Here is a 17210-nt window from a genome sequence, read left to right as displayed (position 1 = left end):
AGAAAACTTTATGAAATATTGACATTACCAATATTCTCACAGTAATTATTGCTCATAATTATTAAACAACGTGGCACAAAATCTAGTGAGGCCTGTTCCTGATAACTAACCTTTTAGACTTAATTTACCTTCTGCTTTTACAGAGTCAAACATCTTTTAGAGCCTAAAAATTTCTGTTCTTCACAATTTTCACCAGGCTTTATATTAACAAGGACATTATGTGAAAGCAGGATTCTAGCTCCTCTGGGGCTTAGGTTTTTTTTTTCCTTTTGACTATTTTTCTAGCTCAAATGACATCAGATGATGAACTAAAATTGAAGATTGCACTTAATTCTGCTCTTGTTCAGGATCTGGCTTCAGAATGGGAAGTTGTTGTGGAAATCTTCCCTGACCCCAGCACTACAAATGTTTGCTTTGCAACACACAGGAATCTGGCCTCTCCCCATTCTCCTCAATTTTGGGCCTCATGGATTCCAGATTTGGCTCCACAGTAGAGCAAAAAAATATAACATAGAGCTTTTCAAACAGTCATTGCAAAGCACTCCAGCTTTACGAACAAGAACTCTTATTTATACCCAGGATCTAAGCTTGAAGGGATCTTAAAACATCAGAAAGAGTTGGTGAGAGCTTGAGACGTTTTCAGTGAAATGTGGGAGATAAAAAGAAGATTCAGGAAAACCACAGGATAAAAGCTAAAGGAAAAAATGCAATCCCAAAATAGCTCTGTTTGGAGTGCTCTTCTGGAAGAGTTATTATACTGTTCAGTATGGCAAAACATCAAAGAGGGAATATTTCAACCAAATTACTTGTGAGCTGAATTTCTAATCTTCTTCCAGATCATCCCAAGCTGCTGGTTTCCTTAATGTGGTCCCGTGGCCAAGCATGGCAGGGGAAGGCTCAAGTGGAGAAGGTTTTTTTGTGCCCCCAGCCTGGCTGCAGGGGCACGAGGCAGAGATCTACAGCTGTCCTTGCCCACAGAGCTGCTGTCCCACTCCCAGCACACAGCCCTGTGCCCTGCAGCATCTCCAACACTTTCCCCTGCAAGGGGCTGCCCTTTTCTTGCCATTTGCACACAAACAGCCCCAGTGAAATCCTGAGTGGCAGAATGTACCTCCAGTGCCCTCCAGTCCCACTGAGATCTGTCACTGGAATGTTCCCATGGACCTTTGCTGGCTCCAGGCTTGAGGAGAAACTTGCCAAACCTCCCTAAATAGGATTTTCCTCTATTCCTAAAGACCAGTAGTGTTGTGTTTACTTCAAGAAGCCCTAGTTGTGGCTTTAAATATGTGATATTATGGGTCAAGCTAAGGACCCATAATATTACAGGTTCTAGCCCAGGACATTGTCAGAGGTGGACTTAAACAGCTTTTCATCAACACAAATCCTGCTTCTTTGCATTCCTGTTTCTTCCTCGTGCCCCCCACTGCCTCTCTCTCTCTCATACCCCTGCCCTCATAGAGTGAGTCCTTGAGATTAACCACAACATGATTACAATTTAATTGAGGCCAGCTTAGTGTGGGGACATCCTTTTAACTCAGGAGGCCTCAATTCCACAGAACCATAATGAACTAATAATGAATGTGCTAAAGTCATTAAATCAAAATTCATAAAAGGGTGAATATTGCTTTCTTTTATAATAAAGCAATTAAAATCCCATATACTATAATAGATACTTACTAAGGTGCACAAAGTGTTCTTTAAGGAGGTTAGTGTTTAATGCCACCACACACGAATTTGGGGGATCTTTTCAAAATAGAACTGCAACACTATTAATAGATGATCAGAACTCTTTTCATGTCTTCTCTGGTTCAGCATTATGCTGGGATCTAAGCACAAAACAGTTTATTGTTACTCACAAATCCACACAAGAGACAAATTCCTCTAAATGACAGAGTCACAAAAACCCAGAACTTTGAAGACTGCTCAGAAGAGAGACTGATGGAAAGCACATTCCCAGGGCAGGTGGGCAGGGGTGCCTGGATGAGGGAGAAGAGCAGATTGGCAGAAGAAGAATTATTAAATTGTACATGCTGGAGTAGGGGATTATCTGCAGAACATGATGTAAGAACAGACAGATTAAAGGAACACTAAATATTTATTACAAAGTCCTTCATACATGTCATAGCTGCTGCTGAATAATACAGGCAACAGCCAGTTGCTGAGATTGCTCTCTGAGTTGGATAAAATAGAATTAGAGGCTTTTATCCACTGGAGACTATGTGCTGTTATACATAATAATCAAAATCACTCAGAAAAGAGGGAGAAATAGCTCAGTGATCATTGTAACTACATCAGACAAAACATATTATGTCCAGGTTACCACAGGCCAGTGCTGTTCATGCAGGGTGGGGAGGCACCAGGCAACCACAGCTCTTTTCCCACCCGAATTTTGGAACATGAGCCCAAAGGGATACAAGGACTTCAGGTCATAAAGGATTAAAACTGGGGGCTCCTGATGAGTCCAGAGGCTCTGCACTGGGTCTTGAGCCAGTTTGCTGGACACCTTAGAGGGAGGTGCAGAGTGCTCTGGGCACAGCCAAAGTGATTCTGCTCCTGTGGCCATGACACACAGTGTTTAGGCAGGCTGGTTCCAGAGCTGCAAGGAACAAAATGCTATTACAGCCTAACAGTTTGTCTCACAAGCTCACTCCTGCTGCTCACAAACACAAGAGGGAGGAGGGGAGGCACTTCTGGGTTCCCTGAGTAGGCTAAAAATGAATTTATTTAAATAGAATTTCTCCTTGCTGTGGCACATTAGCTCTTGATATCAACTCATGTCTTTCACTTTATACACAGGCAGGAAAAGAGAAGGCTACCAAGCAGAAGTAACTTGTCATCATGCAGCTGCTCTGCACCTCCTTGTGCAGCCAATTCCCTTGTGCTGCTTTCACAGGAGCTCCCAGCAAAAAGAGATTTCCTTTTGGCTGTGTAATGTTCACCAAAACCAGAGAGATCCTTTCCAGTTGTGGGGAAGGGGGGGGAAAGGGAGCAGAAAGAAAACTGTCCCAGCACTGGGACTTTTGAACCAGACACAGTGATTTTTATCAGGACCACTGCCCAGTAGTGGATAGTGCCAAGGAATTACCTGGGATAGTAAGATGGAAACACCAGAACCTGTGTGTAGCAGGACCACACTCACAGAAATCACAGATTATGGAAATCATAGAGATCACAGAATGGTTTGTGCTGGAAAGGACCTTAAAGATCATTCCCACCCTCCCACCATGGGCACCTTCCACTATCCCAGATTGCTCCAAGCCCTGTCCAACCTGGCCTTGGACACTGCAGGGATCCAGGGGCAGCCACAGCTGCTCTGGGCACCTGTGCCAGGGCCTGCCCACCCTCACAGGGAAGAATTCCAGCTACATCATCTAAACCCACTCTCTATCAGTTTGAGGCCATCTCCCCCTATCCTGTCACTCAGAGCCATGTAAACAGTTCCTCTCCAGATTTCTTGTAGGATCCAGCAGATTTAGCAGAGTAAACTCTCCCCCCTCAGAGTGCTATTCCCCTTTTTACTTCAGGGGTTTTGCACAGGCAGTTCCCACTTGCAGCAGCAGGAATTACCTCGAGCAATCCACCAGGAGCCAGGAGAACAGGGATCCCAAGGAGTGCTGTATTTCTCCATTTCTCACCCATACTGAGGAGACAAGAGCTGACTAACTGCAGGAAACCCAGGTGCTGAATTCATCTTACAAGCTGCTTAAAACTCCAACCAGATGTTTCTGTGTCTTTCCTGCTCCTTACGCAGGCTGTGTGGAAGCACCAGCAGATTTACAAAAGAGCAGATGCATGAGCCATACATGCTTTAATATCAAGGCCCAGGTCATTGGAAAATGCTTTATAACTACTCTGTGTCCACATATATTTGAGCAGAGTGCCATAGGAATATAAAATCAGCCTTGTCCATAATGGAAATGTAGATTGACCGGGCTGGAGTCAGAGTGGAGGCAGCAAAATTCCCACTGAAACTGGCAATTGTACCTGTCATAGTGTGTGCCCTGCTCCTGCAATGACTCATGAAAATGTAGATTGAGTATTTAGGCTGGATCTCATCCAGTGCCTGGGGCCGTGTACAAAACAACTCTGACTTTAATGGATATTTTATCAGGGTCCTTAACTTTCCAAAGATGATGGAAGGATCATAGATCGACCAGTAAACACTGACAGATATTAGAGTCTGGAAAAGCTAATTCTCACACTACATCATTGTTATACTCACAGAGCAGTGAAAATTTGTCTCAGCATCCAAAATTTCTCACTACACCCTCACCAAACACCACAGTCCCCAAAAACCGTGATACTGGTTTGAAGAGCAGACACAATTTAAAATCTCATTCCCAGAATTACAGCGTGTCCCCGGTGTTTCCTCACATTTAGGATTTACTGCTTGCAATTTTTTAAATGCAAACCACTACTTTCACAGGAAAAACTGAAATCTGATATTCTGATGTGCTCAGATAACTTCAGGAGCTGAGCTTTAATGAGAAATAGGAGGATCAGACTTGTAGATTAGATGAGGTGAATCCCACCTGAGATGACAACAGTGTCCAAAGCACAGGGATATGATCCACACAGGAGGTCCCAGGTGGTCCAGTGCTTTTTTTGGCTTCCTTATGCATAAAACTGGAGCTCCTGGACTGTTGTGATTATTCAAATGCTTTCACAGTTGTTCTTAAGGCAACTGGGACACATGAAGGTAAATCAGCCAGCCACAGACCACAGCTCTAAGGTGGATCAGGGAAAGCAGACATTTAAAAATACATTTAAAAATTGAATTGCTCCCAATCTGTCTGTAGATCAAAACACAGGATGAGGATGAACCTTCACAATATCCTTGTGATACTGTTAAAAAAAAAATAAGGAAATTGGAGGGAGAGGTTGAACTCCCAAAGACTCAGATTTTCTGAAGGTGTGGAACACCTGAATGTGGAACCTTCTAGGTGGGTATGTCCCAAATTACTGCCTCTGATGGAAAAAAACATACTGACTACAAGAACCAGAGGATCCTCAGGGAGAATGTTGCCAGCACCAAGCACAGTGATGTCAGAGAATAACTTGTTTAATATACACAGGACAGACTTGTTTTCTAAGGTAATGCCTGATAATAGCCAGTTATTAATCCCTTCAACTGTAAATTGGATTTTCCAGGTACCACAGACATCATTGACAGGGAAGTCACTGAAGCCTGACTGTAGAGACTGCAGGAGAAATCCTGCTCTCACAGCAGTGCAGGGGAGCTCTGTCCCTGCCTCCTACAGGGACACAATTCCACAACTCCACGTAACCTGCAGAGATTTCTACCAGCTGGACATCTCAGGGTTACCATTTCAGAGACTTTCTTCCATCAAACATCCCAGGACATTTATAAAGCCAGGAAAAGGTTTAAAGCAAGCACTGGATGCTGCTGCTTCTCTTACACCCACTGCATTTCACATGTTGCATTTCCTGACAAAAACAGTTCCCTTATTTCTGAAATACCAAACATGCAAAGCAGAGCTCTAATGTGTGAATTATACAGTGCTGCAAAAGCTATCATCGTGTCCAGATTTTTTTTGGCATTTCAATGTATAAATATTATCCCAAGGAGCTTTTATACTAATGGATAATTGCCTGCAGTGCACACTTAACCTCTGTCCACTTGAGTTGACTTGGTGGTGCTACCTACATACATCAAATATCAATTCATCCAAATTGGCACCACATGAAAGGCATGTGGCCAAATTCCCTCTCTCCTGCAAAGCTCAGCTCTACAGGATTTGAAGAGTGATGCAAAGGAGAGCCCATGCCACTTAGAGTAATTGGACTAGATCCTCCAATAGCCCATTCCACTTAAGCCAGGGGAGATATCCTGAGTTTGGGCTAGCAGGAAATCAGACACCATAAAAAATTGGTTACTGGACCCACACATATTCTAATTAACTGCCAGTAAACAATCTCACCGAGAGTGGCACATCATTCCTCTATCAAACATGAAGCTTCTTGGGGAAAAAACCCAAAATTACATTTCATAAGGGCACAAAAAGGCAGTGCACATCCTCCTCTATGTGTAAAAAAAAAGCTATGCTGATCTCCTTGCTCCAGGGAAATAAAATACATCCCTTAAATTCTGAGAGAAGAGGATCATGCAAGGATGCTAGAAATGGCCATTAGCTCCACTCCAACTCCTCCACCTGTGCTCCAGGAGAAGTGGGACACTGCAGGCCATCAGCCCCAGGGATGGTGAAGGTGGCAGCCCCAGGGATGATGAAGGTGGCAGCCCCAGGGATGATGAAGGTGGCAGCCCCAGGGATGATGAAGGTGGCAGCCCCAGGGATGATGAAGGTGGCAGCCCCAGGGATGATGAAGGTGGCAGGGAAGCCCAGGGCTGGCCCCATGTGAGGTGCAGGGGGCACACCACACCAGACACCACACTTGCCACTAAGTTTGGAGATGCTCTGCCTGCCCAGACCTGCCGTGGAGACTCACTGCTGGCTATTCCCTGCATTTGTATTCAGCAGGGAGCTGGTTTCCTCATTCCAAGGGCTGCTGCTAAAGGGCATTAACAGTGCAGCAGATGTTCTGTGCCATCTCTTGCAAGAAGGACAGGGTGTTTTGGCTCAGTGAGTCCAGCAGGGCTCACCTGGCTCCTCCAGTCCCAGGAGAGCAGGGACACACGCTGCACTCTCAGCTCCACACAGCCCCGGTCAAGATCTACATTCCCTGTGTTATCTTTGGACTCATATGAAGTGCAATTACCTCCTCATTTTGCAGCTCTTTGTGGCCATTTAATCTCTCCCATTTTGTTTCTGACATCTCCAATAATCCAAGCCTGGCATTCCTTACAGATACTGCAATTACAACACGAGCAGCTCTTGACAGGATGAGTTGTACTTTGCTTCCTTTTCTGTAGTGCTCAGGCCACCGGGCCTGGCTACAAGTAATGGCAACAGAAACCATCCCTATGATTTATGTGGGTCCCTAGCAGATAGTGATACTGCTATATATCTGTCTTAACCAATTAAATGGCTGGAAGATCCTCAGAATACACCAGCAGAGCTACAATTTACAATTTAAATTTACATTGTAAATTTACAATTTACAATTTCCATGTGATTCTGTTTTCAGTAATAACTCCCATGTGATTTTCCCTTCCTCTCCTCCTGTTTAGGTTTGCTGTAGCCTCTCCTGCCTCGCTGCCCCACGTCACACAATCTGCAGCTGGGGGAAACAGTCCTCAGGTTTTGACGTGCCCATGACAATTTGGCTCGTGGTGCAAGACATGGGAAGGAAAACAGTTCTCAAAATACCCCTGATAAACAAACTTTTTGCTTCAGCCAACACAGAAATGGGCCAAGCAACACCTTCTGTCTGATCACAGGACGACAGAATGGCTTGGGCTGGAGGGGACCTCGATACCCCTCTGGTTCCACCCCTGCCATGGCAGGGACACCTCCCACCATCCCAGGAGCTCCCAGCTCTGTCCAGCCTGGTCTTGGGCATTCCAGGGATCCAGGGGCAGCCACAGCTGCTCTGGGCACCTGTGCCAGGGCCTCCCCACCCTCCCAAGGAAGAATTTCTTCCCAATATCCCATCTAATCCTGTTCTGTGGCAGGGGGAAGCAATTCCCACTCTTCCTCTCACTCCGGGCTCTTGTCAAAATCCCTCTCCAGTTCTCTTGTAGAGAAAGATCCTGAGGATGACTAAGCAGCTTGCAGAAAACCTCTCTACACAGTGCAAGGCAACATCAGCTATTTTTCACTACTTTCCCAGCTCCCAGTACACGCCAGGATGTGTCACATTCCCTTTTTTTCCTGGCCAAGAAAATATTGCCTCCAGCTGCTCTATCAAAATCCAAAGGGACCATTGGCTGGCTATAAAAACTGGATGGGCCTCACCTCATGGTAACCCTGCAGCTCATGCCCCTTCTTTACACCATTTGCAGCAAAAACCAAGGCCAGGAAATCTGTGCACAGATCCCAGTATAATGGGTTTCCTGATCTCTGCTGTCAGTTAATCCCTAGCTAAGATGGGATCTCAGAAATAATTGAACCCTTCAAGAACAGGTTTGATCTGCAGGAGGGCCGAAGGATTTAGGCATTCTCCTGCCACTGAATTTGTTTAGACCTTATTTATATACATCAATCCCACACTTTGGGACTTTTGCAGGTAGCGTTGGGCTACCTGCAGGAATCAGGAGGGATTATTTTCCCCTGCTGATTCCAAATTTGCCTTTTCAGCTTCCTCTTTATTTTCTGGCTCTTCTCCAAAGTGGCCAGCTTTAAATTCATCTTCAAACCTGGGATAAGGAAAGACTCATACCTACCTAAGGTGTAGGATTTGTAGCAAGACAAATCCCAGCCCTCAGCACTATCATTCCCTGCAGCTGACCCTGGTGCTTGCTGAGAAACCAAAATGCCTCTCCAAGAGAAGCCATCACACCTTGTCAAGGAGCCACAGCAGCAGGGAGCTGCACACAGGCTTTAAACACAGCCTTAGCAGGGGCTCAAGGAGGCATTTTCTGCAGCTCACAACAAGTGTGGGGATGTGTGGCTGCGAGGGGCTGGGAGAAGAGGCAGAGCCCAACATCTGTTCCTCAGCCAAGCAGCACCACTCTCTTCATGTGACCTTGAACATGTGCCATCAGCAGCACTCTTGGAAAATCCACTCTGCACTGAGGATAATTAAACCAACCCACCTGGCAGGTGTTGGGGAGGCTTCTCCTCCACGGTGATTTGTGACTGTCAGAGCACAGTGGACGTGCCACGAGGGACCAGGGTTTGTGTAAGAGGAGCTCAGCTGAGATTAGCACTGCTGGGGCCCCATCCAAGCAATGGATAAGGGACTGTGCCTGCCTCTGGGAATATCTAATTCAAGACCACACAGCTCCTAATGAACAGAAAAAAAAGAAGCTGATTACCCTGCCTGTACCTTGGCAGAAAGCATCTTAATAGATGCAGTGTCATTAGGGTGATGCCTTTGTCCTTTGTAATGGTAAATGCAGCAGTGTGCTTGTGTATAGTCCCTAAAATCAGGTTAAATATTATTTTTAAGAAATCAGTGAGTACTTATGGTGTATACTGAAGATGCAAAGAACATACAGAGCTTGTGGGTGTTAAGGAAAGCTCCCACACTCGGTCTCCAGAAGGATGTATGGATACCAGATGGATTTGTTGCCAATATTATGACTGGACTGGTTACACCAGTATGAAGTTTGCTTTCTTCTCACCCTCATTACAGTTCAACAAACTAATCCCTTTATTGATGACATAATGTGCATCCCCACGCTAACAAATTATTTGCTGTGTGCAATTGATTTCTGCTGCTGTAATCACTACACACAAATATCTTCTGTATCATTGCTCTGTAGAAAAATATGCCTTCCAGCAACATTATACAGAGTAATAGTGCGATTACTCAGCTTCCATGAAGTTATCTATCTGTTTAACCTCTGTGCAGCCTTTACAGCGGGTTTGTACAGATATGCTCCAGGAATTTATCCACCTACACTTTGTAAAACACCTTGTTAAACCACCTTCCATCTCAGCCTGAGGATGAACTTCCAAGTACTTCACAGACAGGACTGTGTCTAAGAGTAATTGCTTAATTTAGGAGAGCCAGCCAGCTTTCCTTTTTGGTGGTATTACTCTTCCAAAGTGAATTTCACACAGATGAAAGTCTCAAATCAGCAGCTTTGTGGACTGGACTCCTCTCCTGAGTACAAGCATGTTTTCCTGTGATCAAAATCTGGTCCCAGTCCAGTTGAAGGTAATCTGCCCCTTACACCAGCTCAGATGCCAGTTAGATACTGGGAGGATGGAGAAGGTGTAGGAGCTAATGAGACACTGCACCTACAGTCTCCTGTCCCCCAGGACTGTGTCCAAGTGCACCCACAGCCCTTTCTTGTCCCACTGCCCCAAAACAGGCACCCCCAGCCTGCTGGGCCAATATTTTGTCCAAGGGGGAGAACTAAAGGAAGTGAGCAGAGCCTGGATTTGAGATGATGGCAAACTGCCACTGCATGGCTGGGTCACTGTCCAAGCCCACCTGCTCCACAAATATTCCACATAAAGATTTGCTATTTCTCACCAGCCCAGCTTCAGCACAGCCTCAGAGCAGAGGCAGCTGCTGCTGCCTGACATTTCCCTGGATCTCTGAGCATCAGCTCCTCCCTGGCAGCAGCAGCAGCACAGACAGGGTGCTTTATGCAGCTGAGGATCCAGCCCCTCTTGTTTATCCTGCTCTATAAAACTGTCTTGTAAAGGTCGTTACTGGCCCTGCTCGTGTTTGTCACGAGCCCATTTCGCTCCAGTGTTTTCAGATGTGACTGATAAGCACTCGTGCCTGAAATGATGCAGATTCACAGCCCCTTGATATTCCCAGGTACAACAGTTGCACACCAATCAAAAGCAAATGCCTTTCAATCACAAGAAGAGAAATGTTTCTGCTGCATTATGCACAATTACGTGCTCAGCTGTTATGAATAACTCTGAAGCTGCTGCTCCAAGACTATTTCAACCATATGTGCCACTTGCTCAGCCACTTTCTGCTCTCTTCTCGGGGAGAGAAGAGCAGGAGAGACAGTTTCACCCTGGAACAGCCATTATTTAAATCAGCTACAGCCAGGAGGATGATTTGGGCTCTGTACAAATGTAAAATACAAACCATTAAGTCAACTCTGAGGTATCAAACTGAATCCAAGTGAGGATCATCCAGACCCAGCAAGTCCCACCATTCAAAATACACTTAGAACTCTACAGAGCACAAGTGATGTCCTCATCACAAAGTTGTCTCAGAAAAATCTCCCCTTTCCTGACCCAAAACTCTCTGCCACAGGTACCTTTACAGCTAACAGTGCCTGGGATGTCCTGCTGTGATACCCACAACCAGCAGAAATAAGAACCAGTCAAGGAAAAAAATTAATAAATATATATATATATATATAGGCTATTTCCCTTTTTATATGTGTGGATGAGGAGCTGGTGCAATTAGCTCCATAAAAATAAGAGTTTTCAGTAAGGAATGTTGTTTATGCTTCTAATTTTAAGCTGTTCAGTGATGCATTTAGGCCAGTGGTATGTACCTTGTGAGTGCTACACACATGCTCACATACCCTGCTTGTCTGACAAAGGAGGCCATCAATAATTGCTGAGCCTGAGAGTAGGAATTGTCTCTTGAAAGGAACTAAGAGACCTCAAGAGCACTAAGGAAAATAAAAGTCAACTGGGAAAGACAGGAATCTGACAGTTTTGCTATCTAAAGTTGTCTCTCAGTTTCTTAATTGCACAAGTTGCTTCTGATTACATGAGGTAGCACCAGAAGTAGGTTACTCTGCAGAAAGACGTGACAAAATAAGCAGGATTCCAACTATGGTGTCTTTGATCTAGACTCTGGTTCACCAAGGCTCTCATTTCTGATAAAAATAGAAAAATTTGCATCATCACGTGGCAACACCACCATCAATGTGACTGCTTCATCCTCTGCTCCCTGCCTCAGGCTCTGGCTGCTCCCTGGCACCACAGTGATGACCAAACTGGAAAGAGATTTCAAAGACTGGAAGCTAGAGTACAAAAAACAGACTGGTCCAAAAGCTACTTGTTAAATTATTCTGGTTAAAAACCTGGTTAAAATATGCTGGTCAATCCTCTGAGGGATGGGTGGAGAACACAATAATTGAGATTAAAAGCTCAGATATATATATAGATATAGATATATAGATACATAAAATATAGATAAAACTCACTATATGCTAAGTCCTGATGAAGAACCTGGCCTTCATACAACTCCACATTCAAAAATGAGTCAGCAAGACTGGAATATATTTATACAAATGCTAGGTGCTTGCCTGGGGTAAGCACAGCCAGCTTCCCCCCCTCCCTGCCAGCAGCACAGTCAAGGGTGAAGGACAGCTTTGGGATTTGGGCACACCTCTTCTTGCTGTTTGCTCTTGCAAAGATGCTTATTCACCCTGGGATTGCTCTTCTCAGTAAATATTCTTGGAAAGAAATCACAAAGAAATACAGAGAGGGCACCTGGCTTTCCTTTTGCAGCCAGGGAAATTAAATCCAGGATGGAAAACAGTGCCACGAGCTCCCAGCACAAGAGCCCCTGGCCTCGTACCATGGGTGTCAGGGTGTCAGGGTGGACCTGCTTCTCCAGGACATGAATGTCTCCAGCAGCTGAGAGCTGGAAAAGCCCAAAATCCTGAGGAGCCAGAGGCACCAGCAGTGGGCACAGCCTGCCTGACACTCCCACGGGAACAGTCCTGATGATTTTTTGAACACAAACCATAAGCTCAAGGGTTTCAGGAAGTGGGTGCCCTCCTTAGGGCACTGATTTTCACACAGAGCCTTGGGAAATGGAGACAATTCCCCTAGTGTGTTTCTTTTTCCCCCCCCTTCTTTTTGTCTCTTATTTTCCCTTTTCCTCCTAAATTGCTTAATTCCTCAGAACAGTGACAGTCAAAGGCATCAAACACTCTCCCTCCCAGGGCCAAGAATTTTTTCCCAGCACTCCAGTGCAGCAACCTGGGGTTGGTTTTTACAGACGCTCAGATGAAATGTCTTGCATGATTAACACTTTTTTCTAGTCTGTTTTCTAGTCCAAATTCAAGCCTGAATAAATTGTCAACTTCTTTCTTGGTTCAAATTCATCCAAGTCCTACAAAAGCAGCCCACATCCTGCCCCAAGTACATTGTCTTCATCCCACACCCTTCCAGTGCCCAAATCACATCCAAAAAAGAGGTTTATTCACCTCCAAAAGCAAGGTAGGGCACACCCAGAGCACCTCAAAGACAGAAAAAGCTGGACAAACACCAAATGCACCAAGAGGCCAAGAAAACTGAGTAAATATCAGCATTAGTTTTGATGCTGCCACACTTAAATCCATTTTAGTGTTCAGATTTGGGTAGGAGCTTCTGAGGAAGCAACACTGGCAAGTGGCTTATGAACAGCAGAAAGTCACAGGGTCAGTGAAAACCACCCAAAAACCATCCACATGTGCACATGGGGGGGAAGAGAAATGCCTGGGACAAAGGAGGAAATTAAAACTGCGGAATATGAAATTATATCCCAGAGTCCTGCGTGATTCCAGGGCTGCCGAGTTCAAGACAATGAATAAATAAGAGAAATTGAAACCCAAGCAAACCTCTAGGATGAGACAAAATTCGTTGCAGCGTGTTAGAGCAGATTTGAGGAAGGAAATGTGTGTGCCAACAGCAATTACTATGGAGAACTCGCTGAGCACAAGTCTAGAAGACTGGAAAATTGGAAAATAACAAACCAAATGTGGTATCAATATGCAAAAAATGAGAGCAAGCCTGGCACAGGAAATTACAGGGCTATCAGCTTAATATTCATTACATATAGGAAAACACAAGGTCCCCATTGTATACAAGAGTGTAATTAAATCAAGGGGTTCAGCTGAAATCAACTGCTTGTGATGTTTATGAATTAGCAGCAGATTTGAAATGCAGCCTCAGCCTCCAGCCCAGGGCCTGGGGTTGTTTGGTACGAGCTCCAAACCAGCCTTGGGGGGGAGTTTACTCCCAGACAGCGAGTTTAAAATCTCTCACTCAGAGGTTTGGGGATTTTTTTTTGCCTTGCATTCAGTGCTGAGGAGGATTAGCACAAACAGGCCATCTGAGGACAGTGTCTGGGGGAAAATGTTATGGGCTTATTTACTGATTAGTGCTTGTTTGCTGTTTAGAGCAATGGCAGTGAAGCATTATCTGTAATTCCTCCCTCTCCTGCCCTGCTTCCTCCAGACAGGAACATCTGCAGTTACCCTCGTGTTTCCTGGGAAATGTGGGAAGCAGTGCCAGACACTCACAGCATCACAGAATGGGACCAAGGGGGTCACTGGGTCCCACCTCCCTGCTCAGGACTGTCCAGAAGGCTCTGGAATTATCTCCAGTGAGGAAAACTCCACACCCTCTCTGGGCAGCCTGTTCAGGCACTGCACAGAGAAATTCCTCTTCATGATGATGTGGAACTTCCTGGGCATCAGTTCCTGCCCGTTTTTGCTTGGCACCACTGCCAAGACCCTGGCTCCATCCTCCTGACACCCATCACCTTTCAAAGGCTCAGCACTTGATGCCAAGGGAAACCCTCTGTTGCGTTTCTCCTGCTGCACTCCCACAGCTCAGTTTGTAAAGTCACCTGGGGGTTTTATTTCCAGGGGCTCTGCAGGTGGAGCAGCATTCACCATCCCAATGCCTGCTGAATGCTCTGCTGCTCCCCTTCAAGGCCAGAGCCAGGGAGATTTACAGTGGCACCTCCACTGCTGCCCAAGAGGCTTCAGAAAACTTGGAATCAGCATCCCAAGTCCTGGCAAATACCGAGGATGTGGCTCAGCCTTCAAATGAAGGACTTTCTTGTTTCCCAGAGCAGCTGTGGCTGCTCCATCTCTGGCAGTGCCCAAGGCCAGGTCAGATGGGTGGTGGAAGGTGTCCCCAGGGCAGGTGATGGAACAAGATGAGCTGTCAGGTCCCTTCCAACCCAAACCAGCCTGTGATGCTGTGAATTAAATGTGTTCAGCCAGGCAGATGCCCCAGGTAATGCACACTAATCCTCACCTGCTTCTCCTTGGCAAGTAGCAAGTAGGAACATTAACAAGCATTTCAAACATTCCTACAGTGCACCTAGCTTTCAGATCTACCCATTATTACCCTTAATAACCTCCAAGGAAAAGTATGAATGAACAGAAAGAATCTATTTTGAGTGTGCAAATACCAAAGATGGATTTTGAAACACAGCAAGCAGTGCCAGAGAAAAAATACAAGTCTCTTCACTTTCATCACAAGTTTCTTGTATCAAGAAAAACATATGGAGGAATGACGCAGAACCTGACTGTGTTTTTTAAGTCAAAATGAGATCTTTGAAGAAATAGCCTCTGAATTTTTGTACTTACACCATCAACACTGGATAAAAGAGCTTGCCACTTTTTTACAACAATTTAAAATGAAAATCCCACAGCAGCCCAAACCTGGAAAGGATTTACAATATAGATCCTGATTCTAAACCTCATTTTGTGCAGGGCTAGAAGCTGGACTTTGATGATCCTTGTGGGTCCCTTCCAACCCAAGATATCTATGATCAGCTGTGGAGAACCAGCCAGTTCTTTGGATTATATGGATTTTCCTGATTGCACATAGAACAGGAATTGAGGGAAAGCCACCACAGCAAATCCTGGCCACAGGGATCAGCCCAAAGTGCTCCAAGGGCAGACAGAAGAGCCAGAAAGTGAGGAAAGGTCCCTTCCCCTGGTCATTTCTATCAAGAGATATCTCTCAGCCCCATTCCAGCTTCTCTCTGCCCCACAAAGGCCTAGGCTGAGTTTTGGCATCAGCTTGCACAGCACCAATGGAACATGGTTTAGTTAAAATGCACCTCACAGGGAGGAAATTAAAATCCTCAAGGCCACAAATTAAAAATTGTGACTTGATAGAACAACAATTTATAAATAGAAAGACCTATTTCCTGCAAAAATCCTGTGTACTGAGCATTGGAAACTAATTAGTGGACTGAATCACCAGGAAAAAAGCTGTTTTCCTGTTACTCAGGAGGAGATATTACTTTTCTAGCAATTCTCTTTTGGCACTGGTGATCAGCATAACCCTGTGGGCACTCCACAGCCCCTCCTTGGTGCATTTTCTTCCTATTCCAATAAAATACCCTGAAGTAAGGACAAAACTCATCATTAGCCATTGTTTTTATAGCACCAGCAGCTGTACAGTGTTTTTTTCCTCCTGATTACAGGAACGTGGAGCAAGAAGGTGTCAGTGCACCTAAAATGCTTTATTACAAATGCCAGCTCCACCCAAGAATATATTCCTAGAATGATAAAATGGTTTGGGTTGGGACCTTAAAGCTCACCCAGTGCCACCCCTGCCATGGCAGGGACACCTTCCTCTGTCCCAGGTGCTCCAAGCCCCATCCAGCCTGGCCTTGGGCACTGCCAGGGATCCAGGGACAGCCCCAGCTGCTCTGGGAAATCTGTGGCAGGGCCTCCCCACCCTCACAGGGAAGAACTTCATCCTAACAGCCAATTTAAATCTCTCCTGTTTCGGTCTGAAACCATTTCCCCTTGTTCCATCCCTGTTAGCTGTGTAAAAAGTCACTATCCCTCTTTTCCTTTAACACCTCCTGGGAAGGCTGCAATGAGCTGTCCCCAGAGCCCTTCTACTTTGAAGCAGAGCCTTTCCTACTAAATTCATTAAGAAGATAAGGAAAACCAAAATACCTCAGGGCTCACTGGAAAAGTGCAAGTGACCCCTGTGCAGGGCCTGGCTGTCACTCACTTGTCAGAGAACTGCTCGAGTGGGATCTGCCTGCAGGAAGTTTTGGCTTCAGCTCCAGTACCAGCAGTGCACTGCCACAATGCACTAAAGCAGGAAAAAAACCAGCACAAAATAAAGTTCTCGGAATGGTTAACACCCAAATTGGCAGAGAGCAGAGTCCTTTCCCTTGTGACTACACCCACACAAGCAAAAATTGGTGCTCCCTGCTGTTTCTAAATGAAAGCCAAGCCCCCGGGAGATGCAACGTGGATGGAACTTTCTGGATCTCCTGCTGGTTTGCCCGGTGGTCCCAGGACATGGAGCAGACCCACACTGCAGCCTTCCCAAGCACTGCTGGGAAAAGCCCTGGGACAGCTCAGAGAGCAAGAGGGAAGCAGAAAAACCTTTGATAAAGGGGAGAAAAGCTGCAAGACTCTTCTACACACACAGGATGTGATGGGACTGCTCTCAATCCTGAGGTCCCTTTGGGCATCCTCTTGTAGCTGGGACCATGGGCTGTCCCCAGGAGCCACCACACCACTGCCCAAGGTCACCAATTACCCCAGGGAGCCACAGAAGGAACACAATTCTCCTGGATCCCTGCAGAAATCAGTGTGAGGAGATACAAAATAGTCCCACAAGAACCGCCCCGTGGAGCGTGGGGCTGTTCAGAGAAGGAACTGTTCTTTTATTACCAAATTAACTTTAAAAACCACATCCAGTTCACTTTCCACATCAAAGATCATAATCTCCATGTAAAATAGAGGGTTGATGAAAAAGGAAGTACTTAGAAAACACGTTTTAAAATTTAAAACACTACTAGAACTGATTCTGCTTGCTTGTAAAGAACTCTGGCTTTTTTGTCTAATAAACTACTCCAAGCTCTTATCTGCAAGCTACCACTCTTGCTACTCTGGGGTTTGCTGGCTGCTCACTTACTCTTTGGGGATT

The sequence above is a fragment of the Pseudopodoces humilis genome, chromosome 23 (genome assembly GCF_049639895.1).
Source record: "Pseudopodoces humilis isolate 2021_Gansu_Grassland_sample_001 chromosome 23, ASM4963989v1, whole genome shotgun sequence".
In the NCBI taxonomy this organism is placed as follows: domain Eukaryota; kingdom Metazoa; phylum Chordata; class Aves; order Passeriformes; family Paridae; genus Pseudopodoces; species Pseudopodoces humilis.
This window is presented reverse-complemented; position numbering follows the sequence as displayed.